The 8,900-nt window shown below is 40.8% G+C and overlaps 1 pseudogene; it reads right to left on the reverse strand.

Annotated features, from left to right (window-relative positions):
* Window positions 1-821: 821 nt before the first annotated feature.
* Window positions 822-7,804, reverse strand: LOC119314838 (annotated as a pseudogene).
* Between the last annotated feature and the right edge of the window lie 1,096 nt (window positions 7,805-8,900).

An 8,900-nucleotide genomic window follows, 5' to 3' on the forward strand; every position in this document is an offset into this window, starting at 1 on the left:
TGGGGAACGGTGATGAAAATCGCCATGGTAAAGCAACTGAAAATCGGTTATACTCCCTAAAAAATCCGGTTATACTAAATAAGTTTTTCGAGCCTACAATTATCATTTTTGTCCTTTATACAAAAACAAAATCGTGTTTGTTTGTAACACTGACAAATCTGATTCATAAAAAGGGATCTTACATTCCTACGCTGCTACTTCCTCCATTTCTATATACAAGGCCACAAACTCATATTACAGATACCAAGATAAAATTTAATTTCTTGCTTTGTAAACCCGTTTTTCTTTTCGTTTAGTGGGATTATTAATACAACATATGCATGCAAAGAAGGGATTGAAAGCTGATTTTTTTTCACTTTTGTCTCGATTAGTGTTGGTGGCCTTGTATAGATGCAAAGTGTATTTTTCATAGTGGCCTTGTATAAGTAAATGGAGGGAGTATTATCATGATGAAGGAGCGCCCATCTCATCTAGCAATGTTGCGATGTCATAGAGTTCAGGTTTTGGAGGATATCCTCAATGTAAACTGCTTCCTCAATGGTGCCAATTACAAGGGCAATACTAGCTTCACCATCAGCTTTGGAAATGCGAGGAGTCAACCGCCGGTGGCAAACCGATCGAATGACAACAGATAAAAAGAAGGAAAACAAGGAAAGGAATTGGTGCAGCCCTTAGGAGATGAATGGAGAGCGTGAGATGTACAGGTAGAGGAAGATGACAAAGGGGGATCTATATATGGATCCCTTCTTCCAAGATATATATAGACGGATCCTGTATTTGGAGGGCCTTCCGCGGGATAAAATTACCCCTTGCTAATTCTATTTACAGGGAATGACACAACTGCCAAACTTTTATTGGACTGAAGCACAACAATATCTTCTCTGACGACATACCTATATAGATATAGATACCCAATCCGACACAATCAATCCAGTCAACATGGGCACATTACAGTTACTGGGCAACCAAACATCCTTCCTCGATTGTCTTAGGCGAACATCTTTTTGACTAAAGTTCACAAGGAAGTGAAAGAGCTACGCTCCCACATCAATCTTGTCGCCATGTGCTTCATCTGCACCATCACCATTTGGGGTAGCCTCCATACCCCCCGCCTCAACATCTGCCACTGAATTGCTGCCAGTGCTAGTAGGCGAGTCAAGTAAGGGAGCAACCGGCTTGTCAGACGGACCTCCTTGATCTGATGGAATGGGAACCCCGCCCCCGGTCACCTTGTCAGTGTTGACATCCATCATCTCGTGCGGCTTTTGGGCTTTTTGGTGCACTGATCGACGGCATACATTGCTCAGTGGAACAAACTCCTGTCACGTGAAAAGAAATGCAAAAATAAATTATTTGGTATAAACATCATAAAACAAACTAAACTCATTACTCCTTTTTATTTGACTACATAGTACTCCCTCCGTCCAAGTGAATAAGTCATTTTAGGTTGTGCACCGCAACCAAGGAGAAGGGGAAAATGAGAAAACTTAATGTTTATTTGCTAATTAATAGCATTGCATGCAATGAACTAACCATTGCATGTCGTGTTTGATAGTCTCAAGTTATTGAAAGCATGCACATCCCACATCTCTTATTGGTTGATATGTCAAGAAATAAAAAACGAGGTGGAAGTTAATGTACCGCGTCCAAGTGTTTTGGGATTATTTGGTTTTCGTAAGGTGACTTATACACCTAGACGGATGAAGTAAGATAAGTAGCCTAGCACAAAAAATATAGTACTCCATTCATTTATTTATATAAGGCCACTATGGAATATACATTTTGCATCTACTCTCTCCGTCCAGGTGCATAAGTCATTTTACGTTGTGCACCGCTACTAAGGCGGAGGGAAAAACGAGAGAACGTAATATTTATTTGGTAATTAATAGCATTGCATGTAATGAACTGACCACTACATGTCTTGTTTGGTAGTCTCCGGTCATCGAAAGCATAGACACCCCACATCTTTTATTGGTTGATTCATTTATTTATGTCAAGAAAGAAGAAATGAGGTGAGTTAATGTATCGTGCCTAAGTGTTTTGAGATTATTTAGTTTTCATAAGGTGACTTATGCACCTAGACGAAGAGAGTATACAAGGCCACCAATAGTAATCAAGGAAAAATTAATGATATTTTCTGGTACTAGCAACCTATTTAATACTTGCATGCATGCAGTCATAATGACAGTCAGCTACATCATCCACTCAGTTTCCTTGCATGCATAGAGCGTATTAAGGGCATGTACAACCCCGGCGCTTAGGCCAGCCAGGATTCAAGTCCTGGCCGTTATGGGTAAATCCCGTTCCATCGAAGGATTTTCGCTGGCGTCGATGCCTTTCTAGCGATTGGGCGCTTCCCTTTTTTTCTCCCGTACGAACCTTTTTTAACAAGCGCTATCCATTTTTTCCCACACGAAAAAGAATTAGATTAGCGCTTGAGTAGGCGCTCCTCCGTTGGGAAACAAACTCCTACACCCGCGCAAGTTCCATAATTAATTTATTTTATTGTCTAAGCACCTGATTAAGCGCTCTTGCATTGTAGATGCCCCAATGATCCTAGTAAATGAAAAGAAAAACCGACTTGCAAAATAGACATTAAATTTTACATTGGTACCTGTAATCTGAATTTGTGGCCTTGTATATAAAAATGGAGGGACTGTTTTTTTCCCAATCAATCTTATAGAAACCAGATTTCTTTTGTTGGTCGCCAAAAAAATTGCTGATTGGAAATGAAATGACATGGATACTTTGAAGTAAGTTTGGTTTCCTACAGAAAGTGGGATGGATTTTAATGGGTAGAGAAAAGACCGTGGCGAGCTACTCATTTATTGATGTCCAGGCATGTTATGAAGAACAAAACCACAGCCAACTACATATAAATTATAGGGCTGGAGGTCTGATTTGGAACTTCGGTTGTAGTTGGCTAATAACTTTCATGGAGTCCAAGATGAAGTCCAAAATCCAATTTATTATCTGGCAAACAGCCCGATAAATAATTCCAGGACCCAAGCTTGAATTAATTCTGACATCTAACCATGATGTAACAATGGAACCAGAGTAAATGCATGGACACTCCACAGTGTAGACAGAAGGAGAATTACCTCAGAGTGATCATGATCATAACAAACAAGAAACCTGCAGCGGCACCCCCTTACGTCATGCCTGCGCCTTTGAACTTGAAGAACATGTGCATCAAAATAGCGGGCCTGCTCTTTACCTTCCTGTTCAATTCAGCACAGAAATCAACTTGATTAAATGATAACACTACATTACGAGACAGCTAAATCAACTTTCCCAGCGACCAAAAATCCTTACTCAGACCCTCAACAATACTCTAGTTTGAGTATATAATGCTGCCTTGAAAGAGTAGTAAAGTCATGCATTTTTCCTCTCAATGCTCTAATTTATGCACCTTATTTAATGAAAGTTAATTTATCCACTTTATAAATGGCCAGAGATAGGTTACATTACAGCCTTCATTTTAAAAAACAACACGAAGCTTTCAGTGCTTAATTTAATAATGAAGTAATAATAATATTTATTGGATAAATTCACACCCAATTTAAGATTGAAAATCAGTTTTAGTACTCAGAAGTATGACTTAATAAAATGCATTGATTTTACGGTCCTTTGGTCATTCGCGTCTCGACTAATAAATAGCCAAATCAATGGTGCCGGTTGGACCAAGTGGCATCACAGGTATGTACTATGTAATACGATTACCAAGAATATGGAAAGACACAGAGTTATAGTTAAATGTCCTATGTAATCTTTTTTTCTGCGAAAAATGATTCATATCTATTGTCAAAGTTCACCGAAAGTACAAAGCACCTCAAATATAATAAAATTATATCGAGATTCCGAGACCACCGAACGACCACTACCGCTGTCAGAACGAGCCGCCGACGCGCCGCTGTCGCCGCTCCCCTACCGGAGCCGGCTTGATGTAATCATATTAAAGATTATTAAAGTACTGAAACTTACAATTCTTAAAGTATTAAAGTAAAGCCATTTAATAAGTGTTGTCAATCACAATAGTTTGAGAACTCGCAAACTGGAATCATAACTTTTATAAGTATATACAAACAAGAAATAGAGCCTATATAAACTGCGGAAACTTGAGTGTCAACAAGAAACTTGAGTGAAACCCAAACGACATACCCATCACTACTCTATCATACGCCAACAAGTAACAGTAAGAAAATAACCGTGGAATAATAAGTTAACTAGCAGAATTTTCAAGTGCACAACAACAGCAAAATGGAGCAGCTGTCATGTTTCAGGAAGACATGAATTATCAAGTTGTGAGCTGCTAACTTGCCAAGTCAGGTGAAGAGAAGTTGTTTCAGATGGATACCTTAAAACACATAATGAGATCCCCAGGCAGCACATCAACACATTGAAGAGAACGCACTCTCACACATTTACAAACATCAACCCATTCATCCTCCTCGGGTCCAAGCCAAGTAAATCGAACTAGTACTTCCTGAAACACAAAAAATAAATAAGTGCAAGCACAGTTCACGTAATGCACACGTACTGAACCCGCAGTGGAGAGTGATTAAACACAAGAGGAACATGGGTATTGCGTAGTTCTCAAAAAGTAATGGAGTCCAGTTTTCACCCTTGACTGTGAAAACAAATGCCCAAATCATTTCTAACCACATGTATCACTTAGTACTCGATGGTTTGTGCAACTCCCACCAGCCCATTGGTGTCCGTCAAACACGTTTGCCTTCCGCGCTTGCTACATACACTAGATCTACATGATGCAAACTTCTTTCCGTACTATGGCTGTGACTTCTTCCTTTGGTGTGTGTGGAGGCTAAGAGTCTAAAACAATAATACTACTGCTGTTGTGATTCTCCATGGATGATTGGAAGAAAGAAATACTAGAATTATGGCAAATCATCCAACTTGGGCAGACACATCAAGAAACAAACTTTTGGCAGCTAGTACCGGTACCGCCATGGTGTGGATGACATGTAGTAAGCATAGAGGTCAATGGATCAGTTAGTTAATTTGGAAATTAACAGAGAATGGTTGTTAGTTAATTTGGAAATTAAAACAACATAGATGCATATGCTTTACAGTTTGAATGCGCATAAGTATGGGTCTGGAATTTGCGCCTGGCTATCCATTGAAAAATTTCACCTGGTTATTCATTGAAAAAAACTCTTATGCAATGATATTTGTACCGAATGTTGTTGCTAGCTTGCTGCACATTTGTTGTATTATATATGTTTTTGCTGGCTTTGCTGCACATTGTATCAACCCTTTCTTCCCTTGTGAAGAAAAGGTTGATAAAACAAAATCACCATTCACTTCTTTGGGTTTCATTCCCCCCCGTAGAAGATTAAATACAAGGAACCCTCGTTAGTGATACCATGTTTTTGAAAATAACCATATACCCATAGTATTAACAAAATAGTAATGTGGCAATATCTCTAACAATTAATGCCCTTCTTCATATAGGGTAAAATATCAGAGGATAAATAAAACAGCAATCGCGCAATCTACTGTCTGAAAACTAGCAGTCTAGCAAACTAGCAGTACTATTTCTCTTACTTCTTTCCTTAAGGAAATGTACAATACAAGAACCTAAATAGGCACTTTGGTATGTTATATTGCACGTTCACACCATATAAAAATCTATTATTTTCCCTATGCTGATTATAGATCATGAGATTGGTAGAGTGGGGTTCCATGGTGGCATGCAGCTGAATGCGCTCAGTACATGACGAAGTTGTCATGAAAACCACCATTGTAGTTTGATTCGCTTCAATTTCTACAGTTCAAGGATGATAACTGAAGGGGGTGAACTAACTTTTTTCTTTCTAAAACTCTGACATGTCTACACAGCTATATAATCATTGAAAGAAACATTCAATTTATATTTTGTTTTACATGATAAAACACAGAGATTGTGAAAGTAAGTTTTATACCACCAAGTATCAGCTTTCCGTATGAGCCTAAAGTAGCAAATACTCAAGATTCTTTATGTCTTCTTAACTATTCAATATCTTATTAGTACTATCTTGTAGTGATACTTCCCCTACACACAGGACTCGTATAACATAAAGTTAGATAGGACTCGTACACCATAAAGTTGGATAAGACAGGTGTTCAAAATGTTATAACATCAACTGTCATCCAGCTATAAATAGAGAAGAAACGAAATCATCTCTAGCAAACTACTTGAACAAAGAATGGCAGAAATGAATTTACGAACATCAATCCTATTTAACAAAAAGTTCTATGGTCATTACCGGGTCCCTCGTTTCAATGAACCTGTGGGACATAAAGGCAGCAACATCGTACCTGTAACAACAAGAATTGGTCAAGCATGTAAAACTGAAAGGTTCATGCAAGTAACCCTCCTACCCCATACAGACTTACCCCATATGGAAAATTAAAACAGACATCAAACGCCACAAAAGAGGAAAGCATGGAATATGTATATATATATCTGCATACCATGCGCCATTTCTTGCTGACTTGCCTCAAACTGGACATGGCCACCATCCGAAGAACTATTCCCTGATTGGCAACGACAGTATCAATAATCCACAATCAACAAGATACATGGTATATGTTTGGTCTGTTACAAAACTAAAATCTTCTGAAAGACATCAAATACTAAAATTGCGCCATGTGGCCTAGATTTCTGAATGAATTAAATAAAGGGCACACGGACCACGTGTCTTGCAATTGCCGAAATGAACCTCAATGACTGAGACCGCACGGCGACAAGTGTTGATGGACGTACAAAGACAAAGAACTATGAGCTAGGCTGTAAAGTCCTAGAATCCGACAACATTAACTTGAGTTCAAAATTTTGCCTGCGGTTCTCAATAAAAGTAATGGGCCCACGAATCACGTGTCCTGGAATATCCCAAATGAGCTTGAACGACTAGGACAGCGGGACGACATGTTTTGAAGGGCCCTAAAAAAAGTACAGGCTAGGCTGTATATGAAGTCCTAAAACACATCAAAATAAACTGGGTTGTCATTTTTGCCCGTAGTTCTGCATAAAATTAACTGTATGCGTCAACAACTTATTGAGATAGCATCACTATAAGCTTCACACGCATAAGAGTAACGGCGCACGGACCACGTGTCCTGTAATTTCCAAAATGGGCTTCAACAAGTTAACTAGACAGCATTGCAACAGGCTTCACATGCAAAAGAGTAATGGCGCACGAACCACGTGTCGTACAATTTCCCGAATGGGCGTCAACATATATTAGGAGCATAGCACTGATATGCATAAATTCTGCACCACCAGTGGACAGCTTATGACATTGTATGATCAGTGCAGTTATTACATTGTAAGATCAGTGCAGTTATTAATTACATTGTAAGGAAATAAACAGCTTATTAAGTTAAGATGGGGATTCAAGCAGCACCTGAGTAAGATCCGGCCACTGGGTGGTGTTCCTCGGCCACTGGGGGGACCATCATCTTCCTGGACTGCACGGACATCCGGTTCTGGAACCAATTCCTCACCTGCGACCACCCAACACAAATCCACATAATATAGATCTGAATAAGGAAATAGCTAGGGTGGATGCGGATCTTGGGTTTTGGAGGGAAAGCCTAGTACCTGATTGTACTGGACAGGGACCTTGCCGTCGCCGGAGCGGTCCGGGGAGGCGTTCAAATTGTCGGTGAGGCCCTGGATGACAGGATGCTTGGGCATGGCGTTGAGGTCACGGAGGACCTCCTCCATCTTGGCGACCTCCGTGTCGGTGAACCGGAACAGGAGACTTGGCGCCTGCCCCGTCATACTTGTCCAGCCCTACCGCGGTGTGATGACTGAGAAGATTATTCCCCACAGATGGAGAAAGAGATGGAGATGGAGATGTAGATGGAGAGGGGTGGGTGGGAGGAGAAGCTTACGTTACAACCAGCCGCTCGATCTGCGGTAGTGTGTACAAGCTGTATCACGCGGCCGAGGCACCCTCTTTTGGCACTCCTCACACACACGCAACCTACTTTTTCAATTAATATAGTGCAATTAACTCCATTAATTCTCCCGGATAAAACAAGGGGTGCCAGTTCCGGTCAGAATTCATGCAAGTTCGTGCTAGGTGTTTTGGGTCCAATGTGGTATGTGGTTCAGTGTGCCAGGTTGTGTACTATGGCACTGAGCTTATTTGCATTGATTTACCCCGTCCCTAGCAAGCGATTCACCATATTGAGATTTACGATTTACCGAAATGGGTCAAATCATGGTCGCAGGTGACTACGCCTAGCCCGCGGGCAGTCATAACTGCCCAGCGCCAGCGAAATTCTGTCGTTGTTCCCAACTATGAGCCATGCACGGACATAAATTGACCCGTCCCTCCTCCGTGAACCTCGCTGATAGACGTCCATCCCTTCACCATTCCTAGATATATGGTTAGTGTATGATTAAACCCTGTCTAAAATAGTGAGATCAGCCATGATGTCATCCTAGGACATGAGATCAGCAGCGGTGTCATCTAGGACATTGACATAAGCACTTAGGTCATCCATCTCATTGAGTTAGGTTATTTGTCTTATAATAGCATCTACAGCCATGGACAGCTAATTCGGGTCCTCAAATGCCCGCGGACACGCCCGACCGGTCACGCCTCATATGCTAGCTTCCACAGCCGCATCCCTCGCATCCAAAACCCCAAACCCATGCAATCCATGGAACGTTACGTATAAACACGATCAACACGTAGTTCATCGGATCACTATTTCATCGCCGGACAAAAGGACCATAGTTCATCGGAGTTCCTCGGCGGACAGTACAAATCCATACTACAAACTACTTAAAACATAGATAAAACATAAATAAAATGGGGAAGGGAGGAGGAAATCACCATTTCCTCGACGACCCCTTCCTCTTATGGTTGTCGGCGCGGCTG

The sequence above is a fragment of the Triticum dicoccoides genome, chromosome 6A (assembly GCF_002162155.2).
Source record: "Triticum dicoccoides isolate Atlit2015 ecotype Zavitan chromosome 6A, WEW_v2.0, whole genome shotgun sequence".
NCBI classification, from domain to species: Eukaryota; Viridiplantae; Streptophyta; class Magnoliopsida; order Poales; family Poaceae; genus Triticum; species Triticum dicoccoides.